The sequence below is a fragment of the Puma concolor genome, chromosome B1, assembly GCF_028749965.1.
Source record: "Puma concolor isolate L17-30 chromosome B1, mPumCon1.1.hap2, whole genome shotgun sequence".
Taxonomy (NCBI): Eukaryota; Metazoa; Chordata; class Mammalia; order Carnivora; family Felidae; genus Puma; species Puma concolor.
The window spans coordinates 152,861,282-152,879,764 of record NC_141670.1 but is presented as its reverse complement, the minus strand read 5'-3'; the positions used below and the strand labels follow the sequence as shown (position 1 = coordinate 152,879,764).

General features: G+C 36.1%; 1 pseudogene; it reads right to left on the bottom strand.

Moving 5' to 3' along the window:
- Positions 1-1,209: 1,209 nt before the first annotated feature.
- LOC112858646 (actin, cytoplasmic 2-like) overlaps positions 1,210-18,483 on the bottom strand; it is a 53,384-nt pseudogene continuing 36,110 nt past the window's right edge.

Sequence of the window (18,483 nt, the reverse complement as noted above, 5' to 3'; positions counted from 1 at the left end):
AGAATGATTAGGCAAGAAAAAGAAATAAAAGACATCCAAATTAGAAAGAAAAAAGTTACCTTGTATGTTTGTTGATGACATGATCTTTGATGTAGATAATACTAAAAATGTCACCAGAAAAACTGATAGAATAATAAACTCAGTATAGTTTTAGGATACAAAATCAACAGACAAAAAACACTTACGTATCTATACAACAACAATGTCTGAAAAAAATATCTGCTATCTATTATCTATCAAATCCCATTTACCAAAGCATCAAAAATAATGAAATATTTAGGAATACATTTACCCTATGAGGAGAAAGATCTCAACTCTGAAAAATATAAGATGATGAAAGAAATAAAAGAAAACACAAATAGATATTTTGTGTTCATGGATCAGAAGTGTTAATATTATTTTTAAGAAAATACTACCCCAGTCTATAGATTTAATGCAATCTCTATCAAAATCCCAATGAATTTTTCACAGAAATTCAAATGGTACCAGCAAAGACCTTGAAATGTAAAGCAATATTAAGAATAAAGTTGTAGACATCACACTTCTTGGTTTCAAATTATTCTACAATAATTACTATAGTAATCAAAACAGTATGGTATAGGAATAAAAACAGACACATAGACTCTATGGAACAGAATGAAAAGCCCAAGAGTAATTATGGGCAATTAATAGTGGACAGGGGAGCCAAGAATACTCAGTGGGGAAAGGATAGTATCTTCATTAAATGGTATTAGGAAAACTGGAATTTCACATGCAAAATAAATAAATAAATAAATAAATAAATAAATAAATAAATAAATAAAGTCCTACAATCCAGTGCAGATATCAGATACAAGCTTCAAAGACAAGTTTATTTTCTTTTTTTTTTTTTAATTTTTTTTTCAACGTTTTTTATTTATTTTTGGCACAGAGAGAGACAGAGCATGAATGGGGGAGGGGCAGAGAGAGAGGGAGACACAGAATCGGAAACAGGCTCCAGGCTCTGAGCCATCAGCCCAGAGCCCAACGCGGGGCTCGAACTCACGGACTGTGAGATGGTGACCTGGCTGAAGTCGGACGCTTAACCGACTGCGGCCACCCAGGTGCCCCAGACAAGTTTATTTTCAAAGGCTTATTCCAGTTTCATGGGGCTAGCATGAGGTGTATACATTTGGGCAAATGTATACTTCAGAATTCACTCATGTAGCAAATGCTACACATGTCCTCCGTTTAGAAGTATTTGTGATGGATGATGGAGAGGCCAGACCCATCACAATCCTGCTTGCTGATCTGCATCTGCTGGAAGATAGACAGCAGAATGTAGCCCCCTATCCACACAGAGTACTTAAGTACAGGAGTAGAGATTATCTTGCTTTTCATCAGGCTGGGCTGTGATCTCCTTCTGCATCCTGTTGGCATTGCCCGGGTATATGATGGTCCCACCAGACAGCACCATGTTAGCATAGCAGTCCTTTCAGAAATCAACGTCACACTTCAAGATAGAGTTGAAGGTGGTCTTGTGGATACCACAGGACTCCATACACAGAAAGGAGAGCTGGAGGAGCACTCAGGACAGCAGAACCACTCACTGCCAATGGTAATCACCTGCACATAGGCAGCTCATAGATCTTCTCCAGGAAGGATGAAGGGGTGGCAGTGGCCATCTCCTGCTCGAAATCCAGGGCAACAAAACAGAGCTTCTCCTTGATGTCACTCACAATTTCCCATTCTGCGGTGGTGGTGGTGAAGCTGTAGTCAAGCTACCCAAGAATCTTCATGAGGTGGTTCCATCAGGTAGCAGCCAGCCAGGTCCAGATGCAGGATGGCTTGGGGCAGGGTGTACCCGTCATAGATGGGCACAGTGTGGGTGACCCCATCCCCAGAGCCCATGAGAATACCAGTGGCATGGCCAGAAGCATACGCAGAGGGAACAGCCTGGATGGCCATGTACATGACTAGGGTATTGAAGGTCTGGAACATGATCTGAGTCATCTTTTCATGGCTAGCCTTTGGGTTCAAGGGGGCCTTGGTCAGCAGCACGAAGTGCTCCTCAGGAGCCACACACAGCTCGTTGTACAAGGTATGGTGCCATCTTCTCCATGTCATCCCAGTTGGTAACAATGCCATGTTCAGTGGGGTACTTGAGGGTCAGGATGCCCGGTTTGATTTGGGCCTCATCACCTAGGTAGGAGTCCTTCTGGTACCTGCTCACGATAATGCCCTGTTGCTGGGGCACTCAACCATGGGCAGGAAAATGGCCAGGGGATATCATCCCCAGCAAAGCCTGCCTTGAGCTTGTCAGAGCCATTGTCAATGACGAGCCCAGCAATCTCCTCTACTATTGCCGTTGGTGGAGGTGGAGGTGGCGTCAGTGGATGCAGAGACCAGGCAGTGGGAGAAGGCAGAATCCAGGCTGGCTACAGTGAGTGAGACTTCCAGGTTTCTTTTAATTGGAATCATGGATACTTAGTCTACTGTTCTGTTGGTAAGAATATCAGTGAGAAAAAAAAAAAAAAACAGGCTGGCATCCTACTTTAAATATTTTCATACTTGATGCATCTTCTTTTATCACCCAAAATCCTTCAACTTCATGCTTTTCCCAAATTTGAGATCATACCATCTTTGTCCCGTTAAGAGTGTCCTTTGTGTACAAATGATACTGCTCCTTTAAAAGTCATTAGTGAGATGTAGACTCCTCTAAGAGACTCTATGATATGTTGTTTGTGCAGTTGGTTCTCTGAGAGTTCTTCTTCTGTTTTATTCTTGTCCTTCATCTTCAAGGTGACATGGTGCCTTCACAAGTATCTCCTTAGAATCTATGTAAATTATTTACTGTGTTGGTTTTCTACTGCCATACTAACACATTACCAGAAATTTAGCAGCTAAAACAACACAAATTTGTTATTTTACATTTCTGAAGGTCAAAAGTCCCACACAGATTTCGGGATGTCAAGATGGCTGTGTTTCCCCCCTCCCAAGAATGCTCTAGGGGAAACCTGTTTCCGTGCCTTTTCTGGTTTCCAGAGATCTGTATATCCCTTAGCTTGGGCTCTCCTTCCCTAATCTGCAAAGGCAGCACTATTTCAGTTCTTGGACCCTTCTTCATGGTCACATCTGTCTCTAAGCTCTGCCAAGAAAGTTTCGTGCTTTTAAGGACTCATGTGATTAGATTTGGTCAATTGGATAATCCAGGATAATTTCCCATCTCAGAATACATATCCCTATTCATTTCTGCAAAGGCCCTTTGACTCTTTGCCATGTAAAGTAACAATATACACATCCCAGGGATTGTGTTTAGCACATTTTTAAGGGTTTATTATTCTGCCCACCACTTTCACCATGACATCTTCCAAATATGGGGATGTACTGTGTAATATTTCAATACAAAAGCAGATGCAGGGGTGCCTGGGTGGCTCAGTCGGTTAAGCGTCTGACTTCGGTTCAGGTCATGATCTCACAGGTTCGTGAGTTCAAGCCCCGCGTCGGGCTCTGTGCTGACAGCTCAGAGCCTGGAGCCTGTTTCAGATTCTGTGTCTCCCTCTCTCTCTGACCCTCTCCCGTTCATGCTCTGTCTCTCTCTGTCTAAAAAATAAATAAACGTTAAAAAAAATTAAAAAAAAAGCAGATGCAGAATTCCACACATACCTCCAAGAAAAAGTGAATCACATTCAACTGATGTATTTATTAATAACCTCAAAAATTTCTATGTACCAGGATGACAAATTTCTTTCTGATCAAATGCACTCAATATAACTTAGTATTTGATTTAAAATAAAACATTAACATTTTATAAGAAAGGCAGAGATTGTTAAACTAGGGTTCTAAAGATGGATTACTTGGAAACAAACACATTTATATCCCATCTTAAAAATGATTAGGATGAATGAAGATGTAAATTATAATAAAATGATCAAAGAGAAGGCTGCCTGCATCTGGCTCTCTGCCTTAGAAGCTCAGGGATGCCCTTCTTTCTATTTTCAGGGATAATCAGTCCCTCAGGGACTGTCTTATGCTAACTAAAGAGTGGAGACTGAAGGAAAAAAAACAGATTGCACTTTTATTAATTAAAGTGAGAAATAAAGTTGTCACAAGCCCCCAAATTCAGAACTTATGTCAGATCAAGCAGCAGGTCTTCAGGCTGTAGCTTTGCTACATGGAAGTCATCATCAGTAGCCACTTCATTGAAGTGACTCAAGAAATAATTTTCCCAGTGACATAATGCTCATGTACAATATAAGCAACTCGTCATAATTTTAGTGTAGGATATCCACCTGGGATTCCCAACACCAACATAGGTGAGTTTAAAATGAGAAGAAGAGGCTGGAAAATAATTAAAATCATTGGCTTCAAAGTGTCATATATTCCTTCGCTTCAAATGTCATTAAGAGAGAAATATTCAAATGGTCTCACCTATATGTAAGGAGCGGTGAGAAAATTAGTCCTTGTCTGGGCACAGCATGTTAGAGCCAGCATGGGCAAGGAGAAACATGGAAAGAAAGATGTGTAAATTAATGAAATCTGAGTATCTCTCTCATCATGCTTGTAACTTACAGTCTTTCCTTCCTTTTTAATCACCTGCCTCGTTGTCAGTTACATTGAGGAGTTTAAAACCTCTTTGTCATAACATATCCCGCAGAAAGATTTCATGAGGTTTGTACCTTTCGGTGCACAATATCTGAAGATACATGGTTAAGATGAGATTTTTTCTTTCATCTTCTGATTTTTTTTCTTAAGAACAGACTTACACACACATGTCCGTAAGGAAATGCAAATGAGTTAGCTTCAGCTACTTCTGTTTAGACTACTGCTTATTGGTCTAGTAAGAAAACTAAGAAATGTTTTTCATTTCGAAGAACCACAAGTATCTTCAGTTGTCATGGTATGCAGTTCTTCTAAGCTGCTAAATCTCAATAGTTTCTTTTTCCCTAAGGGATTTTAGTCTATGTCTTTGAAGGCATTTCTCTGCTCTTCCCCACTTTGGATTACTGGTAGTTGAATCAATGTTAACTTCCTAGACTTTGAGTCTATCTTTGTAAAAGATCTTACATTTAACCCTTAAAATGATAGAAATAGAATTTCTAAGGCTAATAATGGGTTTTTCCTCTCTTCTAGACTTTCAAACTTTGCAGGAATCAATTTTTAAAATATATATGCTCAAATCAAAGCAGTTGGAAGTAACAAAGTATATGATGCTACTATAGGCAAAGTTTTTTTTTTTTTAATTTTTTTAAATGTTTATCTATTATTGAGAGAGAGAGAGAGAAAGAAAGAGATAGAGAGCTTGCACAAGCAGGGGAGGGGCAGAGAGACAGGGAGACACAGAATCGAAAGCAGGCTCCAGGATCCAGGCTCTGAGCTGTCAGCACAGAACCTGACCCGGGGCTCAAATTCATGCACTGTGAGATCATGATCTGAGCCAAAGTTGGACTCTAAGCAGACTGAGCCATCCAGGCGCCCCTTAGCAAAGCTTTTAATGCAGGTCGAAGCAGGCTTTTAATTGTTGCAAAGTACTGTGCTCATCTGAGATAACAAAAAATTCCCAGGATTTTTTAATAAATGCATTTTTCTTAATTAGTTTGTGCACTCTTTTGGAATAAGATCTGGAAATGAGTGAGACACTGGGGAAATTTATTGTTTATACCTCAGAGAAACTAGAATAGTGTAAGACACAGAAATGTTTGCATACAATTGTTTTTAATCTTACTTTGGGGAAAATGAGCACACACTTGGGAAACTCAATAGAAGAGTTAAATGTTTCAGATGAGGGTGGGCTTTTCTACTTATCATGATTGCTTGGGGGAATAAGTTACTTTGAAGCACAGGAAGGCATTGTTATATCTAATCCTGGATACCTTCTAAAAATAAAGGACCATTATTTGTGGTTCAAATGCTCATTCCTAAGCAATAAAACTGGATTTGAAAACTTCTATAGTGTTGAAATAAATGAGCAAAATTTTTGAGCTTTTCTTTATTGTCCTCTTCTCCATGACCAAGTGTCTTTCTTTTGGAATCTCAGTTGATTCTCATTATCCTCCCAGAAATAATCTTCTCTTTGTTTCTAGTTTTCTATATATTCTAGTTTTTTTTTTTTTCAGTGTTACCTAAGGTCTGTTTTAGAAACGAGGTAGAAAGAATAATCTTCTCTTTGTTTCTAGTTTTCTATATATTCTAGTTTTTTTTTTTTTCAGTGTTACCTAAGGTCTGTTTTAGAAACGAGGTAGAAAGGTTGAAGAAGCATGAATCAAACAATAAAAGTTATGGTGTCAGAGGAAATGAGATGATTTTGCACTTCCTGAAATCTGAAAGCAGTTTATGGCTTTTTCTATTGTAGCAGCCTGAATTTGATCACTTAATTACAATGCAATGTTCTTATAAAAGGCCCATTAACCAAAAAGAGAAGACCAAAAGAGTTTGAGTAGTGTTTATTCAAAACTTTAGAAAGATAATTAAAATGAATGAATCACCATAAATCATTCTGACCCTGAATTTGCTCACACCCTTGTCTTGACAAATTAACAGAGTGGTACAAAAAAATAGCCTGTTTCCAAAGAGATTTTTTCCTCTTCTCTTCAGGTTCTCTATTTACATTCTCACATTTAACTTGTCTAACCAAATGGATTAGAATTAAATTGTAAATGCAACTTATTTCCCGCCTTAAAAAGACGAACACCGTTTAAAACATGTTCACTGCCTTAGCACATTTTGTAATAAATTTGGTTTAAAAATTAAATTGATGCATATTCTCTAAATACATTTTTTAGACCAGGAAAAAATATTCTCTTCTTCCCCTAATAATTTTTTTTTAATTTTTCAATACACTTCAAGCTACATTCTTCAACTTAGTTTGTTCAATGAAGAATGGAGCTGCACATATTCAGAACACATCTACAGTAATTTATAATTTTCTTTGGAGGCAGAGATCTAATGCAGTAGGAAATTAAATATTGATATATCATCTGCTCCACACTGTTTGGTAGCACAACCATTTCTGGGATTTTTATTGACACTTTTCATAAAAATATTTAGTTTGTTTATGATGAACTCAGAAAACTAGACTGATATTCCAAAGAGTTAAACATTTCTGTCCTACAGCTGAACAGTAACAGAAACTTTTGCACCTGCCACTTCCTTGAAGTAGTTTAAAGTATTTTATAGTTGACATGACTAGGAAATATGGAGAATATTTCACGTTTTCTTTTAAAATTCTATATAAGGGTTGTCTACTCAAAGACTGAAAATGATAGGAATGATTGTCACTCCACATCTATTGCAGTAAACTGTAAAAGGAGACATTCTTTTAGCTTACAAAAAGCGTACCAGAACAGATACTAACATTTTAGTACTCAATGGTATCTTACTAAACTAGCGTCTTCATCATTAAGATAATAACACAATGGCCCAGAGAATTTAATGATTTTACCAAAAGCATAAAACTTTATTACATCTCAAGTCTCATGCTTCTTACCAAGGATGAGAGCATTCAGCTGCTCGGCTCTAATACCCACTGGGATACTGGAAACAGCATTTTTATCCCCTGTATTAACCTTTTCTCATACCTCCTACAAGTAAGGCAAACTGTACATTGGTATTCAACCATCTCTCACCGATGGTTTATAAACAGCACTATCACCTGTTAAGTAATATCAGAGATGTGTGCTACCTCTTCTATAACCTGAGGGATAAAAAAGCTGACCATAGAAAAGACCAAAAAGAAAAAAAAAATTGGCAAAGCCATAATCTTAAAAATCATCATGCTCATCTTTCCCACTGCAAAGAATGCCTTCACAGAATTAAAAGTCCATGTCTATCAAAGTAATATTATTTCAGGGAAAAAATATTCTAACCCCTGGTAAATACCTGTCTTTCCCACTTAAATAGTATCTAATAAACTAAGAAGTCTGGACAGACCCTCAGCATTTGGTATAAGAAGATTTAATTAGGGCTTATCTCTTGGAGTGCCTGGGTGGCTCAGTCAGTTGAGCATCTGACTTCAGCTCAGGTCATGATCTTGCGGTTCGAGCCCCACGTCGGGCTCTGTGCTGACAGCTCAGAGTCTGGAGCCTGCTTCAGATTCTGTGTCCCCCTCTCTCTCCGCCCCACCCATGCTTGTGCTCTGTCTCTGTCTTTCAAAAATGAATAAACATAAAAAAAAAATTAGAGCTTATCTCTTTAATCAAAACAAAAAAATAGCATGTTATCTGTATTCTACTATATTCAGTGCTTACTAAGTGCTAATAGACATTCTTCCAAGAATTTTCTTTGTATCAGCTTATTACATCTTCCTAAACAACCTCAATAAATAGAACTATTATTGTCTCTATTTTGTAAATGAAAGGAAAGAAACTAAGACACAATTAACCAAATCCCATGTACCACACAGTAGCAACTCTCTTGGACACAGCTTGAACTCCCTAAATCTTTGGTGAACAAATAAATTAATTCTATAACCTGACACTAATTACACAGATCTAGCCACCATTAATAATGCTAAAAATGTTAATAGGCATGCTATCAATGCTTATTGATTGCTATTGCTTGGGGAATGACACATATTTTCCTTCTTAATTCAATACTAGAGAAAAGAAAGGCTGTATCCAGCCTCGCCAGTTCTTTTTAGGACATTTCAACTTTCGAAGAAGGCCTGTAGAAATACAGTTATCTATATTTATACAGATTGATATTTTCATATATATGTATTTGTGCATATAAATATATGTATATGGAGAGCGAGAGGAAGAGAGATTTCAAATAGTTAATCTGCACTAAAAGTATATCACTGCATTAGGAATAATATACAATGCTGTGCTCTCTTTCCATCTATGTCTGAATCATCTTTCATTATTGGATAAAAGATTGATTTGGCTGGAGTTAGACAAACCCAGGTGGCTCCCTGATGCTTATCGTGTGCACATATTGTCTAGCACCTGCTGAATATTACTTCATTCTGTTCTTTTCTGTAATAGCCCTTTAACCACAAAATTAATAGTGTACTCAAAGGTGTACAAATGGAAACTAAGTGCACATTATTTCAAATTGTTATTATTTCTTTCAGATTGGCTTGAAGGCATTTCACCATTTTGGGACCCAAAACTGGTACATTTGTCTGGTACCACATGGTCAAGCAGAGTCATAATTTTCTCTCCAATATCTGGTGCAGTTATGGTTTCCTTATAAAATATGCATGCCTTTGAGTGAAGAGATTCTAAATGGTAAATATAAATGACTGACTTTTTGTGTGATTTACTCTTTCTTGTTATGACTCTATTTTAAAGTGCCCCATTAATATAGATTTATTTATATGGCATGGGTTGGGTGCACAGAAATGAGACTTGATTGCACTTCAGAATGAAAAGAAAAAGGTTATAAAAATGTAATCAGTGTTTATAGTATGTGTTTGTATGTGTGATTCACTGAAAATCCACAGATACAGGATTTACAAGAGATTCTGTATGAGGAATAAAGATGTGTTTGGATACCCTCAGGCAATTGAGTTCAACACATAAAGTTAACCTACTAAAAATTCAATTTATATAATCTGTTACTAATTATAAATTGCAATAATATAAAAATTATACATTGAAGTGATCTATAATTAACATTGTAATCTGTTATTAATTTACCTTAAATACTTAATGAGTTTCTCTTATAATTATTCTGATACTAGATTTTCTTGGCAAACATGAAAGATGAAGTTCCTCAAAGAGATCTTCATCTGTGGAAGGTGGGAGTGTATAAACAGATAAAAAAGAAAATATAAACGGAAATAATCTGATTAGAAAATTCTAAGAAGTTCCTAGAATTCTGATACTCTAGTGTAAGCAAGATTATAATTTAGATTATTTGGTCTATCAAAAAAAAAACATCAAGGAACTGATAATATTCAGACAAAGCTAACCCTGCAATATAACAACCCCTTAACCACATCATCACAAGTTTAGGAAATAATGATCTCTTAGATTTACTTTTGGTTGCTTTTTGTGAGACAGATTTTTGTATCTTTGTTTCCCCATGTGCTATTTCTGCTCATTTTAAGTGAAATTTCTAAAAAAGCACAAAAACAAAAAACACACAAAGAAACAAGCATAGCACTTGCGTGGGTTAATACAAACTCTATTAGTAAATGTTTGCATGCTCCTCCAGTGTTATATCATGTTAATATTCCTAAACCCTGAATACCAAGTTATTCAAGTAATAACCAGTCATCCAGCATGATCCTAATTAGTTTGTGAACTTCCCTACAACTGAGATATAACACTTGAGAAGGAAGCACCTGCTGAACCCTGTGATGAGGAGGGATCTGTGTTTTGGCGCATCTCCAATATTTAATTAACCTGTCATCTTTTATTATGTCTCTGCAAAGCATCTAAATCTTGTACAACTTAAACACGCTAAAAATATTTCGAAACCCAACCTGGCATTGATTTAAGGTTAGTCCCCTATGGGCATCGTATTATTTTTTATAAATTACAATGTTTTTCGGCTTGTGAAAGTGTTTTGTCCTTTTTATGGTTAAGGTTTGGGCAAGTCCAACTCACAGAAATTTTAAATAGATTAAGCAAAGCAAACTCAGAAGAACGTGATTCTACCTCATTTACACATTGCATTTGTAATTATTCTTTTTCAGTTAGGTTCAAAACTCAGAAGTTAAATACCTTGAGCAATGTTTTGCGTTAATGAGCCCAAACTACAACACAACAGTCAGAATGATGACACAGCATACTTTAATTATGTAATTCAAGGTAGGTCCTGTACACAAGAATTCTATTTCACTAGAATATCACTATTGTGTGTGTGTGTGTGTGTGTGTGTGTGTGTGTGTGTGTGTGTGTGTGTATAATTACCAGTTAAAATAAGTAGTCTATTTCAGGAGTTGCTCATGAGTATAGAATCCTAAATTAAGGTCGGATTCAGGGTCCTCTACGTGACATGGTACTTAACTCAGATAGGACCCTTTTAACTAAAGTAAATTTGCAAAGCATATCTTTAGTAATTTTTATTAACCTCTCTAAATTTGTCTACTTGTTTATGAATGTACTTTTGATAAAGCATAATATTTAGAATAATTAATATTTCCCTAGCCACAATATTTTCTTTTTAATTTTTTAATGTTTATTTATTTTTGACAGAGGGAGACAGACAGAGCACGAGCAGGGGAGGGGCAGAGAGAGAGGGCGACACAGCATCCAAAGCAGGCTCTAGGCTCTGAACTGTCAGTACAGAGCCTGACATGGGGCCCAAACTCACAAACGGTGAGATCATGATATGAACCAAAGTCGGATGCTTAACACACTGAGCCACTCAGGTGCCCCTAGCCACGATATTTTCTCAGGCAAGGGTTCTTTTCACTCATTGAAATTTCTATCAGTTATTCTAAGGTAATAATCCATTGAAAAGAATTAATTTCCATTTGCTATTTCAGACCCAGGGATGACAAGGAGAGAAAACTGGTTGCAGCCTTTTCTGAAAGAGACAGGTAGTCTCCATATTTCATAGGAGACTTGTGCATAACCCATGAATGTGCAAATTTGTCCACTGCAGAATACACTTGTGTTAAACAGAGCATTTGTAGATATTTGTGGCAGGTGAAAACTCACAAAGTCTTTCAAAATGTAAAAGAGAACCTATTATGATCTGAGTTTTTGAACATAAATTGTCTGCTCTTTCTTTCTTAAAGCTAGAGTAATGACTGCTATAGAATTAAAAATACGCCTAAATGTATGGTATCACCTAAATCAACATTACATACAAAAAGAAAAAACAAAGAGGATGAATAAATCCATTACCTGTATAAATTGTACAAGAACATAAAATTTCCTAAGTTCTATAACTGCCAGTGCCAACACATTGAAAATGTAACATACAAATGTGTTTCTGACTTAGGAGTCGGGCTTTTCCAATTATAAGATGTGACTCAGTAGGACTGTTACTCCCAGAAGTGACACTTCAATATTCAAGCAGTGAACTACTAGATTACTGCTCCAAAATGCCCGAAAAACTATGTAACTGCTCCAACTTCACCTTAACACTAGAGTGAACAGTCTGAGGCTTCAATAGTTTTGACTTGTGGCAAAACTTTAAACTGCAAATGTACTACCATTTTCCTGGAATTGTTCACCTTTTTAGAATACCTTTTGCCTAAAACAGTATGAATGAGATGCCACCACAAATTAATACAATGCTTTGCTCACCAGTGTTTCCAGTGTAGATGATTTTTACAAACCAAATACATGATACAATAGGTGGCTAAACAATAGAAATTATTTGACACTAAATACTTAAGTATATGTAATTCAATTTATTAACTTTCTATATTTTCTGGACATTAGAAATAGCTAATTTGGATATTCTATAAAGTGAATCTATTAATCATCAGTTCCACTGACCTTTCTGAGATATATAATTTTTCAGCAGACTTCCAAATACTCCAACAGATTAAGGCCAAATGTGACGTGCATAATAGGTGAATAATAAATATTTTTGAGTGAATAAATGTAAGAATCATAAGTGGATATTCAGGATTTATCCTCACTTCAATAAAACCCATAGCAGGTTTATTTCATTACAAATGATGGAATCTGCTTTATTATATTGAGATAGAATTCTCAATTGGCTATAGGAGTACAGGAAGAGAAAGTAATATGGTACAAATCAAAGTTATGCCTCAAAATACCACCTCAAAATGTGGTCATATAATAAGATTTCCTCAATAACAATAGATCTCAAAATAGACACAAGTGGTGATAGATTTTATCTAAACAGAGTGCAATCAAAACAATTTTGATTGAAAGTTATAATAAAATTTTAATTCTCACAATAAGGTTTATAAAAGTTCTAAGAATAAATTTATGGTTTACTTATCCTGATTTTGGTTTTTTGTGTTTTTTTTTTTAACAAAACATATTAGATTTTTTTTTTTTTTTTTAACGTTTATTTCCTTTTGAGACAGAGAGAGACAGAGCATGAACGGGGGAGGGTCAGAGAGAGGGCGACACAGAATCTGAAACGGGCTCCAGGCTCCGAGCTGTCAGCACAGAGCCCGACGCGGGGCTCGAACTCACGGACCGTGAGATCATGACCTGAGCCGAAGTCGGCCGCTCAACCGACTGAGCCACCCAGGCGCCCCTTAACAAAACATATTAGAGAGCATGCGAGCAGGGGAGAGGAAAGGAGGAGAGAGAGAGAGAATCTCACGCAGGCTTCCCACTCAGTGCAGAGCCCAACATGGAGCTGAATCCCAAGACCCTGGGATCATGACCTGAGCCAAAATCAAGAGTCAGATGCTCAAGGACTAAGACATGCAGGCACCCCATGTATCCTGTTATAATACTAAGTAGTTTTCCCCAATTTTGATTCCAAGTAAACATTTCTCAGATAGAAAACAATGATTCCTGTTACCTACACATACTATAGCTCAATATAATTAGTATTGAGATATAAGTAATATTTGATATTTTCTTATATTCCTTTGTTTCAGGCCAGAGAAGAATAAGAAAATGCATTTATAACACTTAGTTGATCTAGATAATCTGTGAGGATAAAACACTTATAATTAAAAAAAAATTCACCTATTCTGCACACGATGCAACATTATTTGGTAATTGGCTATAACCTGAATTTGGGAATCACTTTCAAAATGCCAGTATTTATTTCATAAGATTATCTCCACATTTTTATCTATCCTTATCTGTATACTTACATACAAATGATTGAAACTAATTATTTGAATACCTTAAACTATTTGTCTTAAAAGACTTTAATGGTTAAAAACAAAATGGCACTTCTTTACACAGAAAGCTATGTCATAGCAATTAGGAAAATGAAAGGCCAGCAAATTTTCGTGACTGACTCTAGTCAGTAGTCAGTTGAATGGTTTGGTTCATCACCCATACAACCTGCCTTTGGGAAGAAGGCATTCTTGCCTGCACTGCTAGAATATCTTGGAAGGTGAAAGTGACCTCACCCAAGGTTATATGCTTCCCTCGGACTGGCAGTCATCCAATGAGCCATCAGAAGGGACAGTAAATCACCCCAGGCTTCATGCCTCAATTTGAGACATTTCTGATGGTCACCCTAACTCCAGAGTTCCATGCAGGAATAATGCTAAGGCCATTATTCCAATAGCATTATTCCAACCACACTGTAATTTTCTTCTTTCCCTACATGCCTGCTTCCTTCCTTTACTCCCAACAGATGTTATTCCTGAGAGTATCCCTCATAAGCTTTGTGCATGCAAATCTCTGTTCAGAGTCTGTTCCCAGAAAATCTAAGATACCTTCTGTGCTGGAAGAGGAAAATAGCAGCAGACATTGGGGGAGGGGCAGGCAGTGATTTTCAGACAGTTTTCCTTACTGGAGAATTGGGTATGAGAGCGAATGCTTACATTTTGTCCTTGGGCAGAACAGTTAAGTTAGAGCTAGCCATGGAGACAATAGGTAGAATTACTTCACTTCAATCCCCAACAGCAAGAATGTAAGTCAGCATTCTGGAGAGAGGAAAATAGGAGAAAATGAAGAGACTGAGGAAGTGTCAAATTAAAAGCTCAGTGCAGATATTCTCAGTGTTCATGTGGCTGAGCGTCTGGAAGTCAAAGCATTCTTTGGTGAACACTAGGAAATATTGACATTGGATTTTAGGATTCAAAATATAAATCGTTTTTTACCAGTGGAAAGGGCCAATATTACATAAAGGTAAATGGAAATCACACTTGGTCTAACAAAATGCTTTACAGTTCTAAACATGCCTTCAGTTTTTCTGTTAGCATTCATTACCCTAACCTTCACTATGTAGCTGCAAGCTCTTATAGCAGATGACAAAGGGTTAAGAAATAACACTTAATTTAGAAAATGCTATTTCTTATTTTCTTCTCCATGAATTTGGAAAATACTCCTTGTGTAAATTTTAATAACAGAACATCTATATGCAGCAGAAGCATAGCTTTAGAGTCCCTAGCTTAGTGTATGCAAGCTTCCAGACAATGGAAAGAAATGAGAAGAATTAGAATAGCTTGGATATATGGTTTATGGATTGTGAGCAAAGAGCCTTCACCTTCATGGAATCTGTACCAGTAACTGACAGGGTGCATGACACAGCTATATACCCATACACACACACACGCGCTCGCCACACACACACACACACACACACACACACACACACTCAAATCTGTCAACTTGATTACTCAACATTGTGAAAAACAATTTCACAGACATCTAAATATATGAATATTTGTACTGTTCAATTGTATAATCAATCTTTATAATTTGAAAAAAGGGCTATTTGCAAAACAAGTTATTAGCCATAGCAAGAAATGTCTCCATATAAAATGCTGTTGAGAAACCAAACAAGAAGGGAACATAATTCAGAAAAATGATCAAATTATTCTCATGTTTAGCAGAAAGCCCTAAAACCTATTGTTGCCATTAAATATGTTTTGTCTTTATTATTTTATAAAGACTTAAATATATTTAGAATGAAGATAATGCTTCTCTGCATTACATTATTACAAATCAGGTGAACACAATGGCAATTTAAAGTTTGTAATTTTAATGGTAGTAGCAGAAACCTTTTGCAAGGCTTAAACCAGACTTTTAAAAAAGGGTTTTCAAGGGCTCTTGGGTGGCTCAGTTGGTTAAGTGGCTAACTCTTGGTTTCTTCTCAGGTCATGATCTTAGGTCATGATCTCATGGTTCATGAGATCGAGCCCAGTCCCTCGTGGGACTCTGTGAGCCTGCTTAGGATATTCTCTCTCTCTCTCTCTCTCTCTGTCTGTCTTTCTCTCTCTCTCTGCCCCTCCCCCACTTACACTTGCGTGCACGCTCTCCCTCTCTCTCACTCTCAAAGTTAAAAAAAGTGTTTTCAGTATATAATGCTGTTATTCCTTAACTACTTCTTTTAAAGACTACAGATTCTTTGGAAATAAACATGTTAGCTGGCCCCTTCTAATGAATTATTTTTACTATTGAAACCATCAATACATTTGGTGGATGTGCTACTATTATTTACTTCTTAATAAGAATATAATCATAGTTATTTCTATTTTATTTTTGTCCAAATCCAGGTTACTCTTAGAGGTTATTTTTTATCTGATTTTTTTAACCCAATGTTTTTGTTTTTAATATCAATGAGAGTGAAGACTGATTACCTAGACCACAAAAGCAATAACCTTAGAATTAAATCAGAGAAGTCTTTGTGAATTTTAACATTATGATCTATTAATTATAACATGGTCTTATATCAGTATAAGGATTATAACACAAACTTTTCTTAAAAGACAAATTCTTAATTTTTCTTCCAAGCAAGTGAAAACATTCAAGAAGAATTTAAGTGGAGAATATTTGCACATGAGTTACAAACTAGTAAAAAATCACTCTAAATACCACATTTTCAGAGATAAACAGAGACTGTTTAGCCTGCATATTGGAGACTTATAATTTAGCAAAAAGAAGGAAAACCATGAATATATTTAACAAATCTCACAGCAGCAAATATTCTTCTATACCCACACACTAAATACTAAAGTACTTTGGTGTACTATTGGCTTCTATCTTTCTTCCACTTATCCTCATTTTAGAATATATCATGGCCATTTACTTGAATAAGACATGCTACATCACCAAAATAACACACAGATGGAGTTTTAGGATTCATTTTATGATGCATTAATGTGTTTTATAGGCAGATTCACACACACTGGAGAAAAAAGAGATTATTTTCAAAAGTCTGTTAAGACCTATGAGCTATATATTTTCTATGAAATCATATCATAAATGCACAAGACCATAATAAGTTAGGGAGTTGCAAGGGGCATAGATCTCCTAAGTTAGAATGTGCTGTGAAGGTCCTACAGAAACATTTCTTAAATTGAGGATGATGATATGTAGGAGATGGAGTACTGAAGGGCATATGAAGGGTAAACTAGGGATGCAAAAAGTAACCAACTGCTGTGGCTAGAGAGAATGACAAATCCTATGAAGGTGGGAGTGATCCTTTGCCCCCTATCTGAACGTGTTCTCTTCCTGAAAAGAGACATTGAAAGTTTAATAGGGATCACCATGATGTTAAAAGACCACATAAGGCATAGTTACATTATTCTTTGGCAGTTACTTAAAAAAATTATATACAATTAATTTGCCACAGCTACTTTGTTTTATGCTAATTAAAGCCTAGATATTTGCTCTTGTATGAGATTAGACTATCAGCATTAGTTCAACTTGATTCTGGAAGCCTGCAATACTGTGTTTATTACTTATGTAAATTTGGTTAATTACACACCAACTCGGTTATTTATTGCATTTCAATTAGTATCCTTTTAATAGTTACTAACTCTTTAATTAACTCACAAGAATAAGAGGTGTCTTGTTAAATGTAAATTAAATAGATTTAAATAGACAATAGATTGCAAATGGTAGATTTACTGCTAATGCTATAGAAAACTGTTGTTGAAGAACTAAATGTACTCAATACCATCTGCCTTCATCTCTAGGCAAGAAGAGAATTGTAGTTTCTTTAGAATCCTTTTTAGGCCAAAGACCAGACCAAGACAAAACCTAAGTATGGCAAGTTTTTGTTTTGTTGTTTTTACAAGAGTGTGTTAAATGTAATTTTGAGTTTTGGCTTATTACTGATGAAAAATTCAAACAAAGAGAAAGAAATGTAAAATCTCTCTTGAATGTGGCATTACTTCTAAAATGAACGTTAAAAGGCTTAAAAATAATCCATGATCACTGATTTATCTGTCCAGTGTACAAGGGAGCAAACTACTACAGCTCTTCCTTAAGTGCTCCCTTATGACCTAACAAGAAAATTAATTACCAGGGCACCACTATATGGCAACAACCATGACTATGAGGAAGACTGAATGTCAATGGGCTGACACTGTAACCCAGTTTTGTGAACATAAATGTTTCTTTTTTAGCTAGTTTATTTCTCAGAGGTGAAATAAAGACTTGGCTAAGATTTAGAGAGAATCTATTTCATTTAATAGCAAGTTTTACTCCTCGCAAAGGGAGTTCAAGAGCATTTCTGGATCCTGTTATTTATGTCTTGTGACTGACAGAGTCTGTCACTGTAAACACCCACAATAGGTGGAATGGGGATTTGTACATATTCCTCTGCTATGTCCTCCACACTTTGGATGTAAAAAGGTTTAACATGGAGGAAAAATATTTTAAGATCTGTTGGGCCAAGGTTTGGCATACCTACTGTAACAGAATAATACAAGATATAGTTATGCTGACATAAATACCTGAAATTTAAACAAAGTATTTAGTTTTTTCTTCAAGATTATAATATCTCAAAATGATGAAATCAAACAGTGAAGGCAATAATATCATCAAATGTAAAATTAATGGAAAAATTATTAAAAAACACCATCATGTCTTCGGCAGTACTCAAATTACATTTAACTTTTATAATCACTGTCAATATGACAGCCTCAGTCCCCTTTTCCTCCTTTCTTTTACAGCTTCCAAGATATTCTGTTTTTCTCCAGGAATTAGTGAACTG